This window comes from Arvicanthis niloticus, chromosome 8 (genome assembly GCF_011762505.2).
Source record: "Arvicanthis niloticus isolate mArvNil1 chromosome 8, mArvNil1.pat.X, whole genome shotgun sequence".
In the NCBI taxonomy this organism is placed as follows: Eukaryota; Metazoa; Chordata; class Mammalia; order Rodentia; family Muridae; genus Arvicanthis; species Arvicanthis niloticus.
Window position 1 is genome coordinate 23,197,017 of NC_047665.1, and position 21,913 is coordinate 23,218,929.

General features: G+C 39.8%; 1 protein-coding gene across 1 annotated transcript in view; it reads left to right on the forward strand.

Annotated features, from left to right (window-relative positions):
• The window catches only part of LOC117714091 (uncharacterized), a 280,965-nt gene that overhangs the window by 171,237 nt on the left and 87,815 nt on the right, over positions 1-21,913 (forward strand). The gene's annotated exons all lie outside the window — the stretch shown is intronic.

A 21,913-nucleotide genomic window follows, 5' to 3' on the forward strand; every position in this document is an offset into this window, starting at 1 on the left:
ATGACCAAAACTACTTGGGGGAAGTATTTGGCTTACACATTATTTATTTGGCTTACATGTCCATATCACTGAAGGAAGTCAAGACAGGAATGCAAACAGGGCAGGAACTGATGCTGAGGACATGGGAAAGTGCTGCTTACTGGCTCGCTCCTCATGGCTTGCTCAGCCTGCTTTCATATGGAATCCAGGACCACCAGGCAAAAAATGGCACCATCCAGAATGGGGCTCCCACCATCAATCACTATAACTAATCACTAATTACTAAGGAAATATCCTATTGACTTCTCTACAGCCCCATGTTATGAAGGCATCTTCTCAATCAAGATTTTCTTTTCTCAGATAGCTCTAGCCTGTGCCAAGTTGACATAAAACTATTCAGCACAGACATATTCACAATTTGCCATCCTGGGTGTGACAATCCCACATGTGACTCTTCTCCCTTGTCCTAAGTCCTGAATCTCTCCATGCTTGAGAAGGATAGTCCATTCAGAGCCCCAGTTGCCCACTAATGTCCATTTTATAAGTATCAAACCCCAGATGTGATGTTACAGCCCCCTCATCACTACACGATACTCAGAAACGTTCTTAGGCAGGACATCTTTTTCACACCTTGGTTCAGATTTGGCTGAAATTGGTGCTGGAGGATGTCATCTTCTGAACCCTTGATAGGACTACCTTATTACTTCACTACAAACTCAGCTCCAAGGCCAAACACAGAGGTCAGCAAAGGAAGAATAGATACAGAGACTGTACCATGTACACACAGTGGCATTTTTAGTGGAAGAATGGAGCCTTACTGTTTGCAGGAAGACGGATGGAACTGGAGGAGGTGATACTAAGTGACTTAGCCAATCTTAGAAGGGCAGATGTTGCATTCTTTTCTCATTTCTGGTTCCTACGCTTTACACAGATCTTAAAAAAATCACACACACACACACACACACACAAACACAAATATCATATAAAATAGATGTAAAACTGGTTAGACACAGATTAGTGGGAGATGGCAGAGGGAGAAAAGATCGGGTAAGATGATATGAAGAAAATATGCCCAATATACAGTATATACATTTATGAAAGCTTAATAAAGTGCAGTAAAAATACAAGCACAAAAATGTGCTACTCTACATTGGTTGCTCATGTTAATAAAAACTGATTCTAATGCTTCTTCGTTTCCCACAATGCATTCATCTTACTAGCATTCAGTGCACTTGAATGCGGGTGCAGTGTTAACCTCCTGTCTATCTGACTGCAGTAAGGGTCCACTCTGTTAGCAACCCACTTCAGAAATCGCAAGAAACGTTCTTCTGCCCTTCCGTGTGGCTGCAACACATCAGTCAACGTTCGCCTTTATACTGTTTTACTTTTGAGATAGCCATAGGATCCTCAGTGTTCTAAGACATGTCCTTGTAACACCTTTACCAGACATCTTTCCTCCTCTCTTCTGGTTGCCACATTATTGTGATGACCCCGTTACGATTTTCAAATCCGGAAAAACGTCTAAACGACTTAATAGGCATTAATTTAAAGCATCTGGCACTCGCGGGGCGGGGGAGGTGCTCAGGGTAAGGGTGGGGCATAGTTTGTTAACAGGACCAGTGACCAGCGAACCATGGAGTACAAACCAGTGTACAAGCAAAGCTATGAATTATAGGAAGACCTCAGAAATGGGACGCCGCTGTCGCTGGAGCACAGGTGCAACTTTCCCTTTTCTCTTTTCCTTTGCTACTTGGGAGGATCATTTGTTGTTCCCCATGGACCCAACACAGGAGAATTGGACTCAATAAGAGTAAATCTTACATTTATTCTTATCTTGGGTCCCTTTCTGATTCGGGCTGATAGCAGATTGGAGCTAGGGGAGTAGCTGAAGAACCGCGAAACTCAGGATATCTTAAATTAAAGTCGTTCAGGGATTTATCAGGCTTCAGCAGCCTCCTCTAGACAATTCAGTTTATGGATTTGGGGACAGAGGTTTTTATTCTTATGTTAAATTTGATTTTTTTTCCACCTCTCTCCTTTCCCCCTCCCCCACCGAATCTGTCAACTTTAATTTTACCTCTAAGAAAATATCAGGCCAAAGGAATTTGAAACAAGGAGTCTGGCTTATTCTGGCATCCTTCCTTGAGATTTGGCTTGCTATCTATCCCTTTTGCTACTGCACCCCTACCTCCATTGCCTCCATCTCTCCTCACCCCTCCCTCCCTGGATGTCAATCAATAATTGTTCTTTATCTGCTTATTTCTTTCAGGCACATGACATTTCCCCCGCCCCATCTTGTAAAATTTTTAATATGTTGGTGTTATCATGTAATCACGACACATGGGTTCCATTGTCTTTCTGTTTTTTTAAATTTCTCTTCCTTCCCCTTACAATCTCATCTAGCAGCTGACATTCAAATTTAAACATCTCCTAAGTCCCAGGTTTAGGTAACTTCCAGTTCATTATTCAGGACTTAGAAATCAAAAGATACAGACCCTAAAGTTCCCAACCTCCCTCAGTACTCAAGGCTTTCCCCTGATCTGATAACCATGGCTTCTTTATACACACACACACACACACACACACACACACACACACTGTTATAGCATCCATTCAAGGCTTGGGATAATTTTTTGCATACTCTCTGTATTTATTTTCTGTATTTTATTATTGATTTATTCAAGATGCATTTATTAGTCATCTAGATCTCTGTTAGGTTCCAGAGATAGAAAGATGTATAAAACAGTTATTTCACCTTTGCAGTGCATTTGATGTGTGTCTTAAAAATCTATGTCACTATAGGTAACATGGTTTTTACTTCATATGGGGTTTCGTAAAGGATGTGAAGTTATAGACATCATTCTATTACTTGTGCCTTGTACTCAGCCCCGTGGCTTTACCTCTATCTTGTTGATGCATGAGAGTTTCTAATTAATAGCTAACATGATGCATGCTGTATGCCAATAGCTAGCACAATGTATGTGGCATTCTAATATCTGCATAATGCATATACTATTAAAAGAGCCAAAATGAAGTATATATTTTAGACCTGATAACTGGCACTGTTTTATAGTATCCATTTTTTTTTTTTCTGATGGGAAGTAGACTCCTTCCACCTGGACTGTCAAAAACAACATTAAAGGGAATTTATATCTTCATGGTGTTTTGTAAGAAGGTCTCTGAAATACATATTTATCCATGTAATTGCTAGACACTAGTGGTCAGCCGTGCTTTGCCCGCTTATTGACATGAGGTCTCACATGACTCAGGGTGACCTTAAATTTGCCATGTCACCAAGGATGACCTAAACCTCTTGATCCTACAGCTTCTACTCCCCCACTGGGGACTCACCCCATGCCTGACTGCACAACTGTTACTTCATTGAGGAGTTTTGGAAGAGCTGCTTGCGCCTTCTGCTTGTCAACTGTGCAGGAAGGCCCTGCTCTCAACAGACTCGCCATGCTCTACCATCTGGTCTTCCAATGTGATCCATCTCAAGTGGCATCCCACTGTTGCTTGCTTTCTTTCTTTCTTTCTTTCTTTCTTTCTTTCTTTCTTTCTTTCTTTCTTTCTTTCGTGTTTTCAAGACAGGGTCTCTCTATGCAGTCCTGGCTGTCCAGGACTGCACTCTGTAGACCAGGCTGTCTGCGAACTCACCGAGAGCTGCCTGTCTCTGACTTCAGAGTTCTGGGATTAAAGGCGTATGCCATTCTGCCCAGCCCTTTCATTATCACTTTAATTTGCATTGATGACAAGTTGGAGTGTTCTTGCTATTGTGAACCTGCTGGTGTTTGAACTTCTCTAAGGAGCTTGCTTCCTTAACTTTGTCATTTTATGTGGAATTTTTGGCACTAGTTTGTTAATGTGCAGAAATGTCTTATACACTTTCAGTATTTTTTTACCTTGTGTGAGATTTTGGTGTGTTTTTCTGATATATCATCTGTCCATTTAATACCTTTGCTCAACCATCTCTCTGCTATTTTTTTCCTGTGTTACTGTGTTAAATTGAAACCTTTAATTATAATGTTACCTAATCCCTTGTATCAAGTATGGTTTGTGCTTTTTTTTTTTTTTGAGTTATGTTAAAAAAAAAACTTTCCTGCACCTTCAATCATATTAGTATTCTCTTACATTTTCTTCCTTCCGGTTTAAAATTTATGATGTCTTTACTATATATGTATCTAATTAGAGTTCTCTTAACCTTACTTTGTGGATAACCCACATAGCAAACCAATTTCCCCCTTTCTGTCTCTTGGAGAATGCCTTTTATCTATAATGAAGATGAGGAAATTGGAGAAGTGTAAATTATTTGCCCTAAAACAATAGCAAGTAAGAGAGCTGTGCCTGACAGAGAGGTTTCCTCACCTTGGAATTCCTGAGTGTTCTTTCCTTTCTCATATAGATGTCCTCATTTGAATCCCAATTTCCTTGCAAGCTGAGGTCATGCGCTTGTCATGGTTTTGTACACCAGGACAATGACAACAGATACAGTAGTTCACTGAGTGTGTGCTGGAGTTTCAGGAGATGGCTCTCTCACTCTGTGTCCTTTTGCCCTCTGTAGATCACCATCGAGACTTCTGGAAAGTTCTGGAATTGCCTTTTCATCCATTTTGCCGACAGTCTCCTTTCCCAGTGTACTGCCATTTGATTAGATTGGCCTTAGCATCTGAGGGTTGGGTATGGTCCAGGGCTCATGGTTACAGATTGGACAGCATCATTCCACTTGGAGAGGGGGTGCTTCAGCAGCTCTCATGGATTAGGTCCAGTAACTAACAGGAACAGCTATGTAGGGTTTGAATCTGGGACACATTAAGGTAATTGTGTGGACATAACAGCTCTGGAGACGTGAATTTTCATGTCTGTCTTGAAGCTGCATCCTTGTCCTGTCCTGAGCAACAAGCTTCCTGATGATGTGCTCACAAAGTTAATGAGAACTGCTGTCTCCTTATCCAAATGTGCGTTGTTGGAATGAGTAGTATGGAGGAAATTCAAACTCCTAATGTTGGTTGTCTGCCACGGATGACAGTATTTGGATGCCTCTGTAAGTTTTCCAGGTGTTGGCCATGTCCGACCTAACTTTGTGCCAGCTCATAATACAATGTGGCTCCAGGAGGGAAACCATCAACGCATCTCTGAGTCAGTTTGCTCATGTACTTCAGCCAACCGTCAGCATTTGTCAGAAAGACTGCCTTGAGCTTTCAGTGATGCTTGACTATCTAATGGGGGAAAAAAAACAAAGCTGTGCATGAGAGCAGAGTTGAAGTTTTATGATGATGCCCTGAGCTTTGATTGAGTTACTAGTTGCGAGCAGAGCATGGAAAAAGAATCAAACAAACAAAAGCATCAGATCAAGTCCATATGACTTTGTATAATGATGGAATAGAGTTCCAAAGGCTTCCAGAAATGTTCAGCCTTAGATGTCAGAGCAGAAAGAGGAATAGGGGACTAACAAGTTTTGTCTGAGTAAGGAAGTCTGGAACTCGTTGGTGTTTCAAAGGGAAGGTCATTCTTTTACGTGTGGATTTGTCATACACTTACACGAGGAGAATGATATAGACTAGATGCTGAGAATACAAAATGCATCCAAGGCAGCCTCTGGCAGGTTACTCCAAGCCACTAAGTTCATTATTTACAGGTGCAACAAGGTTGTAGTTGTAATAACTAAAAGTCAGGGATGTTTACACATCTAATAACGATCAACTTTAGGAGTTAGTTCTGGGCCTTCTAATTCTATCACATGATCTTAGCACTAGGTTGTAGGACCAAGAGACTGAACCATAAAAAATTTAGAGGAATGTGTGATTACTTTCACTCACTAGGTATTGAGCTATGAAGGTACACTGATTCCATGAGGACACATAGGAGAATTTTGCTTAGTAAGACATAGCCCTAAGGAGCAGGAGAGGTGGTTCTGCAGTGAAGAGCCCTTGTTGCTCTTGTAGTAGAGCCAGATTCAGTTGCCAGCATCTACATGGTGGCTCCCAAGTATCTGTAACTCCAGTTCCAGGGAATCCAACACCCTTTTCTAACCTCTGTAGGCACCAGATACATATGTGGTGTGCATACATGCATGCAGGCAAAATGCTTATATACCTGAATAAAATAAATACATCTAAATTTTGAAGAAAAAAAAAAGGAACAGTTCTAAGTCTTTGAGGAAGGGAACGTATTATAGATATATTTATCTCCATTTATCTTGTAGAACATGACAAGACCATTACACTAATGAACTCATAATATCTGTGATTGCCTTCATGAGATATACACAAGATCAGACAAGTTGACATTCTATCATGGATGCAGGAAAAATAGTCACTCCAGCTAAGAAACTCCTGATAGTTAAGGATTGCTAAAAAATAGTCAGTTTTCTGTAGGGGCATGGTAGCTTGACCATGCTCCAAATGGGTGGCCCCACATCCTTGTGTATATGCTCATCACTAATTAGATTCAATGGGTTTGTGTACACACACACACACACACACACACACATCTATATACATAAATAAGAGGAATACATAAGAGGAATACATAAATATTAATGTATATACATATATGTATACATATATATGTATACATATACACATATACACACAAATATATATGTATACACACACACACACACACACACACACACACACATATATATATATATATATATATATATATATATATATATATGATGTAATGTTATGGGAGGAGGTATGGAGTAGATCCAACGTTATGGGAGGAGGTATGGGGTAGATCCTGGAGGATTTGGAGGGGTGAGTGGTATACATGTATGAAATTCTCAAAGAATAAATAAAATTGTATTAAAAAGGAAACACACAATGTACATGTATGAAAATGTCAGAATAGATCTCATTATTATGTATAGTTAATAGATGCTAATAAAACATTAAAAAAGAAATTCTTCTAGAAGGTAGAGGAGAGGAAAAAAGCTCAACAACACTCTTTATACCCAGCTTGGGCTTATCTTTGTTTGTTGCTTTGTGCTGTTGCAATCCCTGACTCCTGGAACAGAATCTGTAGTAGGGTTGGTCAAAGACCCTGTTGAGGAACTTGTAAGAATGTTTAGCTTTTAAGTTTAGAAAGCTAGGCTTAAAAAGCATTGAAGAAACTATATGCTTTTAATCCTTCATCTAGTATGTTTTGAAAAAGTATATTTTTGAATGACTTCCTCAAAGTATTTGGATTCAGATTTAGTAGAATAAATACAGTTATCACATCAATACACACTATTTCCTTTCAAGAACTAAAACCATCATCAAACCTCAGAGTTGAAAATGATACTTAAGCCAAACATTTGAAACCACACGGTGAACAAAACACATTATACTTCACGTAGACCAACTATAATTAACGAAAAACATAAGGTTTAACTCACAATTGCCATTGGTTTGAGGTGGTTTTATTCTTCCATACTTTTCTGGGATCTTGCTTAGAGATGCTTTAATCCAGAAATAAAATTTGGCTTTAGTGGTGAGGAATACAACCTATGTGATTTATGAGTTGGGTTCACATCTTGGCTTTATCATTTAATAGTGTACTTGAATGTGTTTGACCTCTCTTTGTCTCTGTTTCCTGAGGTATAGTGACGGTATCTCTGTCTTGGAGGTATGGTAATAATTAAATGAGTTTCTGTTAACACTGCATGTGGAGAGGTATCTGGCACAAAGTAAAGTCTAATTTCTATAGGTTAACTCAATTTATTTATCATATTTTCTCTAGTTCTGATAAGTACCAATAAAAATTAAAAAGTCAAAACCCAGCTCTTTCAAAACGTGCTGTTTTCCTAATGTGGCAGTTATGAACTTATGGATTATATTACTTTAGAGTGATTTTTAAATGTCTGGCCAGGGAACTCTTCCTGCTCATACCCAAGCTGAGATTAGTAACACCGCTCAGTACCTAGTTTTCTCATCTTTATTCTCAAGTTTAAGTAGCTCCACGTCCATGGTAGAATTATGTTCCATATATTTCTAAACTAATCCTAGAATTTAACCAACCAGGAATAAGTACCCATGGGAGCTTAGAGGCAGATATCTCCTGGGATCAATTCTGTCCTAATGATTACTCTTCTCAAGCAAGTTTATAATTATGAGCAAGAGGAAAGACTTCCAAGTTCTACCTATGTGTTACTAATCAACCTAATACGTTTCATATTAGGGAGTAGAGGGTGGTCCATGGGATAGGCTTGATTTCGGAGTGTGTGGACCTCTTTTTGGTTGGAGTAATGTGAGAAGGTCTTTGGGTGTCCTGATTAGTGTTGAGCTGCATGAGTTGCTTGGTCCATACAGTAGAGAGAGCAAGAAACTCACAGATCAGCTGTGCTTGCTATAACTGTTTTTTTTCATTCTGAGAGGTGAGGGTAGCGTCTTAGTACCACATGCAGCATATCTCAAAATAAGCATAGTGCTTCCTTAAGAGCTTCAGTTATTCACATTGGTTCATTACTTATGATGACTTAGATGCACAACTTGCTATCGATTTTGGTTTTAGTGGACACAATTCCAGTTTCTCAGGTTATTTGCACTTCCAGTTGAGCTCAAGATGGTACAATAGACTATACAGCTCCAGTAACTAATGCATTCCCCGAGAATAGAGGAACATGTGTCCAAGCACTATAGATAATATTGGATATTACTTCTTCAGTTTCTAGAAAGGTCCATTCTCCCTAGTGCTTTCATTTGTGATATGATATGTGTCTCTTCACTTTAGAACTTTTTAAAAGGTCTCCCCAGTCTTTGTAAACTTTTTCTCATGATCCAAGATAATGTCACTCCCTGGTTTTTATTCTTTGTAGAGTTTCTGCATATTAGAAAATACAGGAGTTATTTCTCCTGCTAGTTAATACACTTAGCAAATACTTACATCTCAATTGTGATGTAAGTATTACTATTACAGCACTCCAAACAACAGTGGAATGTCAATAAAGTCTCAGTTAATAGTAGCTGAATTAAGTTACATTAGGAAAAAAAATCCATCTTCCTTCTTCATATACTTTCAAATCTTTAAGTAAAATAAATTAACAATGTTTGCTTACTAATCTGAGAATTAGTAAATGGAAAAGTTCCTAGATAATTCCACTACAGATTGACTCTTGTCCTTCACCCCTTTTTTCTTCTCACCCCCAGTCTCAGATATTTACACATTTTGGGTTATATGCTATAGGTCCAATGACTTGATAAAAATTGCATTTTTTAAAAAAGGATTTTTATTAACTAGCTACTTTTCCCTTCTGTCCAACCATCCAAATAGAAGAGAGAAAAAAATAAAGTCAATGATTTAAGCATAACTATTTTTAGATGGAAAGCAGTTTATTCACAACTGTTAAAATAATGTATAAATTGCTAAATTTAATCTCCATTCAAAATATTCTCATTCCTTCTCAGTAAGAAGCTACTTATTCAAACAAAGTAAATAAAGGCAGAATTTACACAACCATTTGACTTACTATTTTCTACAAAAGTCCAAGGACTTGATACCCTATAGATGATTCTTTTTCCTGAATTTAGGGAGATAAAACTAGAAAGAAATGCCCCACTCCAATGTCAAGAGATATTGTAGTTCAGAGGTTATGACCTGCATTTGAACTCATTAAGAGCATCACATCATGTTTTCAACATCCAATCTAAACAGGAAGTTAATCTGGGAATGGGGTGCAGAGAAAATGATTTAGTTCTTTTTTTTTTTTTTTCAAGAAGGTCTTTTGTGAATCAACATTTCAGTGTCTCGGATGTTCTTAATTAATCCCATTATGTAAGGGTAGAGGGTAAGTTATTTTTACAGGGCTTTTAACTAGTTACTGATGTAATTTGTTATGCATTGTTTACTAGTTGGTCCCTACATTACCCATATCTTTGAAGTGTTCTTTAAATAATAGGAGGCACTTTGACCTTACACTGCAAATGGGACAACGGCCAAATGTGTTATTCGTTTACTTAATCTGCTATTTTCAATCCATATTTACTACATGCTATATAGAAGTAAAGTCTAAATATATAAAATATTCAAAAATAGATTTGCATTCAGGGTATTCTTTTCATTCTCGGAAGACAAGTGAGTTTATAATTTTAGTACAGTTTTCAAATGTGGAACCTAATTGCCAACTTTTTATATTCTTAGAATCCTCTTCGTATCCAGAAAACTTTTTTCAGTGTTTTTATAAATGATTATTAATTGATATTACAGAAGGGTTAAATTCATGGAGTTCATAATGATTATGGGGGTGTCCCTGAGAACAAGTGAGCCTTGTTTCTTTAATCTGTGTCATGACGTCATACTAATTGTTACCTTCTCTTCCACTTTGATTCCAGAGTTGGTACTGGGCCTCTGGTCAATTTTTTCACTACTGTAATGAGATACCTGAGAGCAACTGTTTTAAAGAGTCATATTAACTCATAGCTTTAAAGGCAAATGTCCAATGTCTGGCGTTGTCTTTTGTTTGACTTCTGCTGTGGCGGTGTGCAGTAGCACGCAAGGAAGCAGAAGATGGTATTGTAAGAGCTGGAGAGTAGATTGCAGGTTGGGTCTACTCTTATAAAACAGCTTGTTTCAATAGTGAGACTTCAAGGGCCCTGCAAGGACTCTCTCCATTCCTACTGAGGACATCTCTACCAATAACCCAACTTCCCCTATTAGGTTCTGATTCTGTTTTTTTTTTTAATTGGATATTTTCTTTATTACATTTCAAATATTCTTTCCTTTTCAGGTCTCCCTTCTGGAAACCCTCTATCCTATCCCTCCTCCCCCTGCCTCTATGATGGTGCTCCCCCACCTACCTACCCACCCCTGCTTAACCACTCAAAATTGTGACACTAGAGACCAAACCTCCAACAATTCACTTTAGGAGACATAAATCCTGTCCCGAATTTATCCCCTTTAGGAAGTAGCAATAATATATAGACTGCTTCCCATTTTTAATCACACCACCTAATGAGTAAGTAGGTTTCCATTCGAGTCACATTGATCAAGTCTAGATAACTTGGGGAAGTAGTGAAGAAATTTTGTAAAATCTAGGGTTTACCCAGGGATGCAGAGCCACAGAGTATGCTATGCATATGTGCACACATGTGTAAAAACTGGAGGACAGCAGGAATATTCAAGGACAGTTCACTAACAAGTTCCCTAGAAACATGAGCAGCTTTTCTTATACATTTTTCTAGAAATGGACTGCAATTGTTATGCCACACTATACCATACTTTTGAATCTCTAGAACCATGACATAAAGGGACATCTTTTTTGTTTTTGTTTTTTTTTTTTCTAAAGTAGCCTACTTGGTTATTTTGTTATAGTAATGATAAATGGACTATCAATATATTTGCTGGTTCTAGGTGGAGCACAGTGTATTGGTTCAGCAGCTGTTAGGAAGGAGAATCTGGCAAGAGGCAGGTAGGCTGAATTATGGAGTGGTATCTCTAGGAACCTATATAAGTCTCCACGTTAGTCCTTCTGTCCAGAGAAGTTAGACATTAAACAATAAATATTAAAAAAAATGCAACAGGTCAAAAGAGAATAGCTGCAAGCTCCCCCCCCCCCGCCAACCCCCCTAAAACAAAAAACAAAACCAAATTTTACAGTTAAGAGTTTTTAAGGGATATTTTTCCTTATGACTTGAGCAAAATGCCCCACATCCTCTTTGTCCTAAACCCTGCAAATTAAATCATTGGCACCAACCTTTCAATAGAAAAATCAGCCCTGTTCCTGGGTGATTCTATTTCAGAACTCAACAGGGAACAGATTGTCAGATGGACAGCATTCCTTACTCATGACGACATGGGGCACGGCATATATCACAGGCATTCTCAAAGAGGTGAGTCCTGGCCTTTTGAGCCCTGACAGCAGTGTACAATGAATGTAGACAGCGTTCTTGATTCTTCCACAGATACAGGGGCTTAGACACAGGTAGACATTTGAGCTATTTCCTTACTGAAATGGATTTCCATCCAGTTCCTCTGTAAGGTGTAACTTCCGGCCCCCCAAAACCTAAACATTGTCATAAGAACCTTTCATTGAAATTGCAATTTGACATTACTAGTTAGTGTCCCTGAGACAGGAGCATTTGTCTTTTTCTCTCAAATCTCAAACCTTTGTACCTCATTTTGGATCTGACAAGTCTGCTGCTTGTCACCAGGTGAACCACCCTGCCCTCAGAAACATATGTATCATTACGGCAGCTTTTATTCCTAACCTTTGCTTCAGTGAATTCCCAACAAGTCTATGCTTCTGAACTATTATTTGTTATATTATTATTGTGTGTATTGTTGTTTGATTTCAATTCTTGCTAGAAGGAGTGTATTGGAAATTAGACCCTTGTACTTCATTCCAGCTGATTTGTCAACCAGCCACTTTGTATGGCTCTATAGTGTTGCTACAGTGAGGCATCCTGGATGCCAGGTCCAGCCTTGAAGCAGTCTCTTTAGTAGCCTGGTGACCTGGATATGGTCACAGCAGCATTTGTGCCTGGTGGCACTTGGCTTCCTGCTCTTCACAAATGGGAGAGGACTAGAGACGAGAATGATTCTGGGACTTATTGATGAAAATAATCAAAATAGTTCCTAATTCCTTTTTTAAATAGAAGATTCAAATAGACCCTGGACATCCCCTTTGCATGGACTAATACTCCTTTGCTATTTATGAGTTTCATGTGATACTCTTGAGCCTTTCAGTAAACACTTAAGACTTCTTCAAAGTTGTGAAATTTTTAGAAAGATTAACAAACATGTATTTTCTTGAAATGCTCAAAGAGTCTCAAGACACTTTCAAAGCAATTCTTCGAAATACACCGCTTTGAGGAATATATCTGTATATATTTTATTGACCAAGAAGGTGCCCAGAACAGTGGTAATTAAATGAATCTTTATATACATTCAAAAATGCTAGCTTAAATTGAATAGAAATAGTATCTCAGGATTATCTCAGTTGCCCCAGTAATTACCCTAAATTTTGTTATCCAAAAACACTTAAAGGAATCCAAGCCTCATTTATAAATAAAAGCATTAATAATTCTGTCTTCCAAAATTATTAAACTCTGCAGCCATAGGGAAACCATTTTGGTTTGGGTTAAGTTTTCTCTAGTTTCCTACTAAAGAAGTAAAAATGGCAGACTTATTTGTAGATGTTTCTAGAGGTGACACTTGATGAAATTTTGAGATGGTTTTGCCAACATTTGATGTATCCTCCCCCTCATTTGGCAGATTACTTATCAAATTGTCCTAGATTAGACATTAGTTGAGCAACTGCCAATGGCCAGTGAGCAGGCGCGATCTGGAGCACCCACCACCTCTTCACTTCCCATGTATCTCACATCCATTGTCTTCTTCACTGAGAAGGCATCTATAAGTCAGTACCTCTCGTTCCCTGATTCCTCGTCTCCTGTAGACCAGTGGTTCTCAATCCTCTCAATGCTGTAACCCTTTAACACAGTTCCTCAGGTTGTAGTGACCCCCGCAGCCATAAAATTATCTCATTGCTACTTCATAACTGTAATTTTGCTACTGTTATGAAGCATAATGTAAATCTCTGTGTCTTGTTTTGTCTTTATGGTCTTAGGCGACCCCTGTGAAAAGGTTGTGGGACCTTCAGAGGGTTTGTGACCCACAGGTTGAGAACCACTGCTGTAGACAGTCAGTCCAGTTTATGGAGTGGGCAAGTGGTGATTCCATTTTCACTTCTCTAAGGACACCTCTTTGAGCCAGCTTAGCTCCTTTCCTCCCAGATTTCCCCTTTCCGGAAACGCTGTCATGTCTGACTTCCTCTTTTAGAAGTAGGTAAGATTGCAGTCTAGATAGAACAGTTTATCCTTAGCACATGGCTCCTCCCCAGAACTTGGCTGCTCTGCAGCACACAGCTGCTCCCCAGCAAACAGCTGCTCCCTAGCACATGGCTGTTCCCCCAACACACAGCTGCTCCCCAGCACACAGCTGCTCCCTATCACACAGCTGCTCCCCAGCACACAGCTGCTCCCCAGCACACAGCTGCTCCCTATCACACAGTTGCTCCATAGCAAATGGCTGCTCCCTCAGCACACAGCTGCTCCCCAACACACAGCTGCTCCCCAGCACACAGCTGCTCCCTATCACACAGCTGCTCCCCAGCACACAGCTGCTCCCCAGCACACAGCTGCTCCCTATCACACAGTTGCTCCATAGCAAATGGCTGCTCCCTCAGCACACAGCTGCTCCCCAGCACACAGCTGCTCCCCAGGACACAGCTGCTCCCTATCACACAGTTGCTCCATAGCAAATGGCTGCTCCCTCAGCACACAGCTGCTCCCCAGTACATGGCTGCTCCTCAGCACACAGCTGCTCCTCAGCACACAGCTGCTCCTCAGCACACAGCTGCTCCCCAGCACACAGTTGCTCCCCAGTACACTGCTGCTCCCCAGTACACAGCTGCTCCACAATACTCAGCTGCTCCGCAATACTCAGCTACTCTGTATAGATCTGATTGAAGCTAAAATCCACAGTCTTTCCACAGCTCAGGCAGAGAAGCCTTTGCAAAGGCCATCTGATTTATGGTTTCCATTTTCTCCCTATTTTAAAACATAGCACAAACAAGTTGTGGTCACATTAAATGGCACCCACGCAGCGGGTGGCACGTTACATATTTACGCTTCGCCACAATGTGCGAGTCATTATTTCAGGTTAGCCAAATGCTGTGTACGACGGCGCCACATGGCACCGTTTGCTCATTTGTGTGTGGCCCGGATTATGATTAAATGTACATAATACTTTCTGGATTCATTGTTTAGCGTGCCTGCTGGGATTTTTTTTTTTGATTATTTTTATTTGTTTATTATTAAATCAAACCTTTCCAGAAAATATTTCAACTTGAAAAGAAGATAGATTTCCCTTCAAGACTGTAAGTTTGGAATCCCTCAACTGTTAGCTTTCTCGCTAACATTCCGGGAAAGAAATACAGGAATAATTTGATCCAATATAAAATAAATAAGATTCTTTTTAGTTGTATAGAGATATATATTCTAGATTTATAGATAAGAGCTTAAGATGGAAGGAGAAGGAGCAGAGCTCTGTGGGGCAGGAAGAGTTGTGGAGATAAGGAACAATATGATTTTTTAAGATTAGACAGTCTAACTCCCTCTCCTTTCAGAAGTATGTAATTCAAGATATTAACAATCCGGCCCTTATAGGTCTTTGAAAAATTAACCTAATGTTTAAAGTCTCTTTGGAGGAGATATCATTTCTTCTATGAGAAAAAAAAAAAAAAAAAACAAAGCAAAATAACATTAAAAAAAAAAAAGGAAGACATCTGGGATGTTTGGTTATGTTACCTGGACTGCCCGACTTTTTGACAAAAACACTTGATATTGTCATCAACGCATTTGCTGGGCCACAGTCATCACTGTCATGGGTCGTGCGCCTGCTGCAGGATGGACATAGTTAAAACCACTTCCTTCTTTTGCGTTTCTTTTTCTACTGTCGTAATAGTCAAATCGTGAGTTACTCTTTTGCCAGCCAAAATCCTACCATTGAGAAATATCTTCTTTGACCATTAATAAATTTTTAATCAAAATTGAAATATCCCACTTTCCCATTCCCGTCTTTCCCTTCTGGCCCCTCTCATATCCCTGCCTCACTCCCTCTCAAATTAGTACCCTTTTATTACTATTGTAACACATATGTATGTGCATCAGCATATAAATAAACCTGCTAAGTCTACTTTGTGCATGTACAGATCTCATTTCAAGGCTGACCACTTGGTGTTAGATTCACAGTTAAGGTTATCATTCTTGAGAAAGTCCAATTCCGCCTCTCTCAGCAGTCTTCACTACCCTAAACTTCTTTGCTTAGAGGTGGGACCTCGGGAGATGTTCCTCTCTAAGTTAGTATATCAGTGGATGTTGTTATTGTTCAGGTCTTGTTTAAGCAGCCATATTGTTAGGGTATTTTGGATGTAGCTTCCCTGTCATTTCCAGGAGATACTATGTCACAGCAGAAAGAACCATTATTTATTTATTTATTCATTTATTGTCATTTCAACTTGAAAAGAAGATGAATTTTTCTTCAAGACTGTAAGTTTGGAATCACTCAACCATTAGCTTTCACACTGTATAAATTCCGAGAAAGAAATACCAGAATAATTTGTAGATGATAGTCAAAGATGTATCTCTAGAACCCTTGTAGATGTCAAAATCCCTGTTTATTTAAAGTATATAAAATAGCATTTGTATGTGTCTGGGGGCCCTCTGCTAAGATCTTTGTCGTAATCTCTAGGTGGCTTATATTATTACATGGTAGGACTTGATCCTGTGAACCAGTTACAGTGCTGTTTGAAAATAAAGGCGGAAGAGCTTGCACATGCTCAGTGTAAACATCAGAAACTTCATGATAAGCATTTTCCACCCACAAGGGATCAAATCCACAGACACTGGAGATCTGGCTGTTCACCTCTGCCCCATTGCTTTCTATGCCTACCAGGGTTTTGGTTGAGTTATACATGATGAACAAAAGAATACTCTATATATCCAATTGATTTCTGACTTGAAAAGAGAAGAAGGGTCCCTTCTCACCATTTGGCAGGTAGACATAGCATCATCCACAGAAGTACTAAGCTCCAAATGCCATGGCTTCTAGGATGGAAGAGCTGCCACAGTTGAGTCATGGGAGATGAAGCTCCTGCTTGGGGACTTAGGAATTCTAAAGAAAGAACCTACAAGGAGAAATGCTACCGGCTGCCAGCGGCAGCGTAATCAAACAATACTTGTTGTCTGTTAATCCTGTACAATTAACACTAATGAAGGGGGAAAGGCAGTTTGCAGAACTCCAGTGTGATCATAACATATCCCAGGAAATCATGTCGGATTTAACCGCAGGTGTGAAATTAACCAATGCTATTTTCATAAACGCTATAATTAACCCAGATTTCCAGTAAGAGGTCTTTAAGGTTCTAGAGAATTCTCTGTAGTCATCTTTCCTTATGTATTTACTTCTGAAAAGGTGGGCATACTCATGAACACATTTTTTCCCTCTCAATCCTGACCTATTCCTTGTTCTAATCAAAGTAGTACACACCAGATCCATGTTTGCTTAACTGCAGCCAATCCCCTTTTGTTCCTGTGATTCAAAAATGTGTGTTGCAGGTTTTTGTTAATGTTTAATTTTGCTTCCAGGAAAAAAAACCCATCTATATTTGGCTTTCTTGTATTTGCCACTTAAGAATGCAGAATTTATTATTATGTGCTTAAAGCAATCATTTAACACTGACATTTTAAGTATGACAATAATCCAAGTAATTGTCACCCATTCAGTTAACTGAAAACATCTTCACTTCCTGAGAAGGGTAATTATAATGCAGTGTTACTGTCTTTTAATTGTAGACATGTTTGTTTTTGTGTTTATTTTGGTTTAGGCTGTCTTCAAGGACACTGCTAGTCTCAGGCTTGGCAATCTGCCCTCTCTTGTTCTCTGATTCTTTCTGGAAAATAAATGAAAACTTGGTGGCAACAATTCTGAAGAAAAAAAAAAGATGAATATTATAGGCTTTGTTAGTGCCTAAAATAGGATTCTAGAATATGAAACGTTTGGATTATTGCTCTATTACTGTTACAATTATTGAAATCCATTGTTAAGTTATTTATTTCACATGTGTGCATTTGTGGGTATACATGGCAGGCCATAGTGTATTTGTAGAGGTCAGAGGACAACTTTGTTCATGTTCTTACCTTCTATCTTGGTTGAGACAGGGTCTCTTGTTCACGACTGCAAATACTGACTAGTCCATGAGTTTCTGGAGATTCTCCTTTCTCTACCTCCTGTCTTCCCTTAGCAGCTCTGGAATTACACACATGCATGCTACTGTGTCTAACTTTTACATGGGTTCATTGGATCTGAGTTCAAGTCATTAGTTTTGCATGGTAGCACTTTATCTAAATAGTCACCTCTTCAGCACCTCCCTTTTTGAGATAGAATACTGTGAGACCATGAAAGGATAGCTTGGTTTCTGGTTAAGCACTGGCTAGAGATGACTGGAGATCCAACAGGTATCACTGCAAGGGACGGCATGCATTTCACCATGCTCCCAGACTCCAGGCTCCTGACAGGAGGCCAAAGACCTCCATTGATCCCTGCCTTTCAGTCACATAGAGCAACGCCCCTACCAGCCCCTTCACAGGTAGAGGGCATGACTACAGGCCACAGAGCCTCAAGAGATCTCCATATTAATGAGATACCTAAAGGCCAATTAAGCATTCCTTCTCAGACCCTCCTCTTTCCAAACCGTATTTAACCTCAGGCCCTAAGGACTCGGGATACAGCTACATCTACTTTTCGTTATGACAATAAACCTTTTAAAATCATGGACTTCCTCTCATCTTTGGGGCCTGTCAGGGGCTTTCGACTACCAAGCCACTGCCTGGAGGACTTCTCTGCGTTCCCACCACAGAGGCCTGCCAACTCAAGCAAGCTATCAGAACCAGCCAAGACCCAGCCAAGCCCAAGAGTCTCTACCCACAGCATCTGAGAGCCCAAGGACAGAGACCAGCTGGTCACCATCTAGCCAATTCGGCCCAGAGACACCCAGCCCAGGAGCTCTGCTCATGTGGGGACTTCAGGCTGAGACCTTTCCATGCCCAGGCGGAGCCTCACGGCTTCTCATAGCCCAGCGTCCCTCTCACCCCCATGTGGAGTGTACTCAGTCAAATTCCTGCGTTCCTGCCCTCTGAGCCATGGTTCAGCTGCCTGGGGTGGCAGACTCATGGGAACCACAAATCAGCCCAACAGGACCCACACACACGCACGAGCTGCAGACCCACAGAATACCATGCAGCCCAGCCTGGTCTTGAACCCTCTATGTAGCTAAGAATGACTTTGGAATTTTGACCTCCTTGCCTCCAATTTGCAAGTGCTGGGGTTGCAGGTCTATGGCACTGCACTCACCTTGGTTATGAACTATTTTAAAAACAACGAGATAAGGATTGGAGAGAGGGTTAAACAGTATACAATACATACTACTCTTCTAGTGGACCAGAGTTAAGTTCCCAAAACCCATATTGGTTGATTCATAACATCTTTAGTTCCAGGGGCTCCAACATCTTCTTGACTCTGTAAGCACCTGTACTTTCATGTACAAAAACTGCATGTGCATGTGCGCTCTCTCTCTCTCTCTCTCTCTCTCTCTCTCTCTCTCTCTCTCTCTCACACACACACACACACACACACACAATTAAAAATACAGTAAATCTCTCAAATGTAATAAATTACTATATAAATAAGAGTTAAATAAGTATTGATTTCAGATGTACTCTAAGATACTAAAAGATGGGTTTTTAGATATCTCAGGTTCTATTCTTATCATATCTCTCACTTATGGTGAAAGATGGTGTTGATCTCTTGGTTTTGTAAGACTTGTGTTCCAGTGTCCAGGGTGAGATTTAACCCTAAGTTTCAATTTGATTGTGGTTTACTTTGCATGAGGATTATACAAAGTGCCCCATCATTTTGAAAAATCTTCATTCAAAACATTTTTCATTTTCCAATTTAGCACCATATGTCTTCCTTCAGAGCTCATTTGTAAGGTATCTAGTTTTTCATATTTTATACCCTTATTTTCCCTTAATATGCTATGCTCCTAAGTTGCACACTGAGAGATCTGTGCACGTTATCACATTTTGTATTGTTTTCATTGTGTTGGATTTTGTCATTAATGTTTTAAGAAGCAGAACAAGAAATGAACATTTCTCATAATGACAGATATATACTATGATTCTACGTGCGTGTGCATGTGTATTGTCCATAATTACACTCTCCCCTGTCATGTGTGGCTGTGTTGTGCTATGACTTGCTTACAAGCACATACAGACATGCATACACATGTTCACACAAGCATCATGAGTCCCTATGCAAACCTACTTCAGCTTTTTTGAGATGATGATTTTGGTGGGAAATTTCCCAGTTACCTCTCTAAGCAACATGTACTATTTATGATACGCATACCATCTACTTAATAATTATCTTGTCTCCTATAGGTCACATAGCACCAACCCCAATATTTAAATCAGCCAGTGTTTCAATATTCTTTCACCTCTGAATTCTAATGAGATTACAGGCATCTCTGCCATGCCCTGCTGAAAGATGCTTTTGGCACACTCTATCTCTTTGTGTTCTTTAGAAAATTTCGTGTGAGTGTGCGTGTGTGTATGTGTAGTATAGTGTAGTGCAATCTCTTTAATGTCACTCCCACTTCTCTTACCTCCCTTCCACCCTAGTTGCTCACCTCCACAAGTGATCCCAGATCTATGCCCTTTCACATTTTTTTTTTTTTTTGATCAAATGAGTTTGCCCTGAGCTGTCTGTATGGCCCTGGGTTTGCTACTCTTTACTGGAGCATGCTGAATGCATCTGTGGAGACACGTTAAACACCATGTCTGACCTTTCTCTGCTCTCTTCATCTCACATGGAAATGTAGCTCGTCTATCTTATCCAGATCGCATCAGATACTGCCTTGTCTGAGAAGCGCCTCCCAGACGCACACGGCAGCCCATAGCTACCTCAATCGCTTGTTAATACCTCAAACATTTTTATAACACTTAGTTTCCTGACATCATCTTATTTCACATTATGTTTTACTAACACAAAATGACACCCAAACCATCTGCACTTAGTGAATATAATCTGATGGGCTGGACACCTGCATGTTCCCATGATAAAGTACTAGGAAACCATATCTTATTTGTTTTCTTTCTTTCTTTCTTCCTTCCTTTCTTTCTTTCTTTCTTTCTTTCTTTCTTTCTTTCTTTCTTTTGGAAGATGGTCTTCATTTTCTTAAAGTAGGTTGCATGAACACATAAGTAAGAGCCCCTGCCATTTAGCACGGGTGGTCCTGCATCTTTCTCTGGGCTTATACTTATGTCAGCACAGGGGAGAAGGGCCTTTCTGAGCAGCTTGTGGAAGAGAAAAAGTGCAGAAGCCCAGATGATTGGAGCCCAGCAGGACGCTGTCCTTTCCATGGGTACAACTAGGCATTGTGTTTCAGTTGAGGATAGGTGGCCAGGAACCATGTCATAGGGACTCATGGTACATACAAACAGCCTGGCAGACTCAGTTTGGGGCCAGAAAAGCAAAAGATGCAGCATAAGGAATTTGGAACGTAGATTTACTTTGGGGGGAATTCAAAGTGTAAACAGGTTTGTAAAAACAGCTTCTTTATCTACCAAAGAAATATCTTGAGACACTTAGTGGATCCTTGAAACCCCAGACATTGCAATATTGATAAAATAGAAGAATAAGAACCATATACTGCAATAAAGCCACCAACAGCACTACTGTTGTACTTTGGGGCCATTATTTGATAAATCAAGGACACGTGAACACAAGCACAGTGAGCGTAAGGGTCTGGTAATTGAGACAGTTCCTGAATGAGTAACAAAAGGTAGCTTATGTAGTATGGATACACTGGATGCAGGCATGATATTCACCCTTTGGGAGCAGCAACGTGAAGGAGTTCTTCACGTTACTCATTGTGACACACAATTTAGAACTTATGAGTGGTTGGTTTCTGAAGTTTTCCACGTAATAATTTTAAACATGATAGATAGACTGTGGATAAGTGAAACTGTCATGGAAGATTGTAGATAAAAGGGAACTGCTATGTTGCCTGAAAAAAAAAAGAAGAGAAGAGAAGAGAAGAGAAGAGAAGAGAAGAGAAGAGAAGAGAAGAGAAGAGAAGAGAAGAGAAAAGAAAAGGAAACAGTGTCCAGAGGCAGCCTGGAGAGAGGCACTAAAAAACCAAGTTGACAAAGTAATTATTTAACAGAAACCACTCCCTGTCACTAGAGCTAGCTATGTGGCCCCCAAAGATCAAATAGCTCCATGGTCATAGGTGGGGATCTTGCTCAAGCTTAACTCTACAGACTACCATTCATTAACATCTGTATTAAATACCACTGCCAAATGTCTCACCCATCACCCAATGACA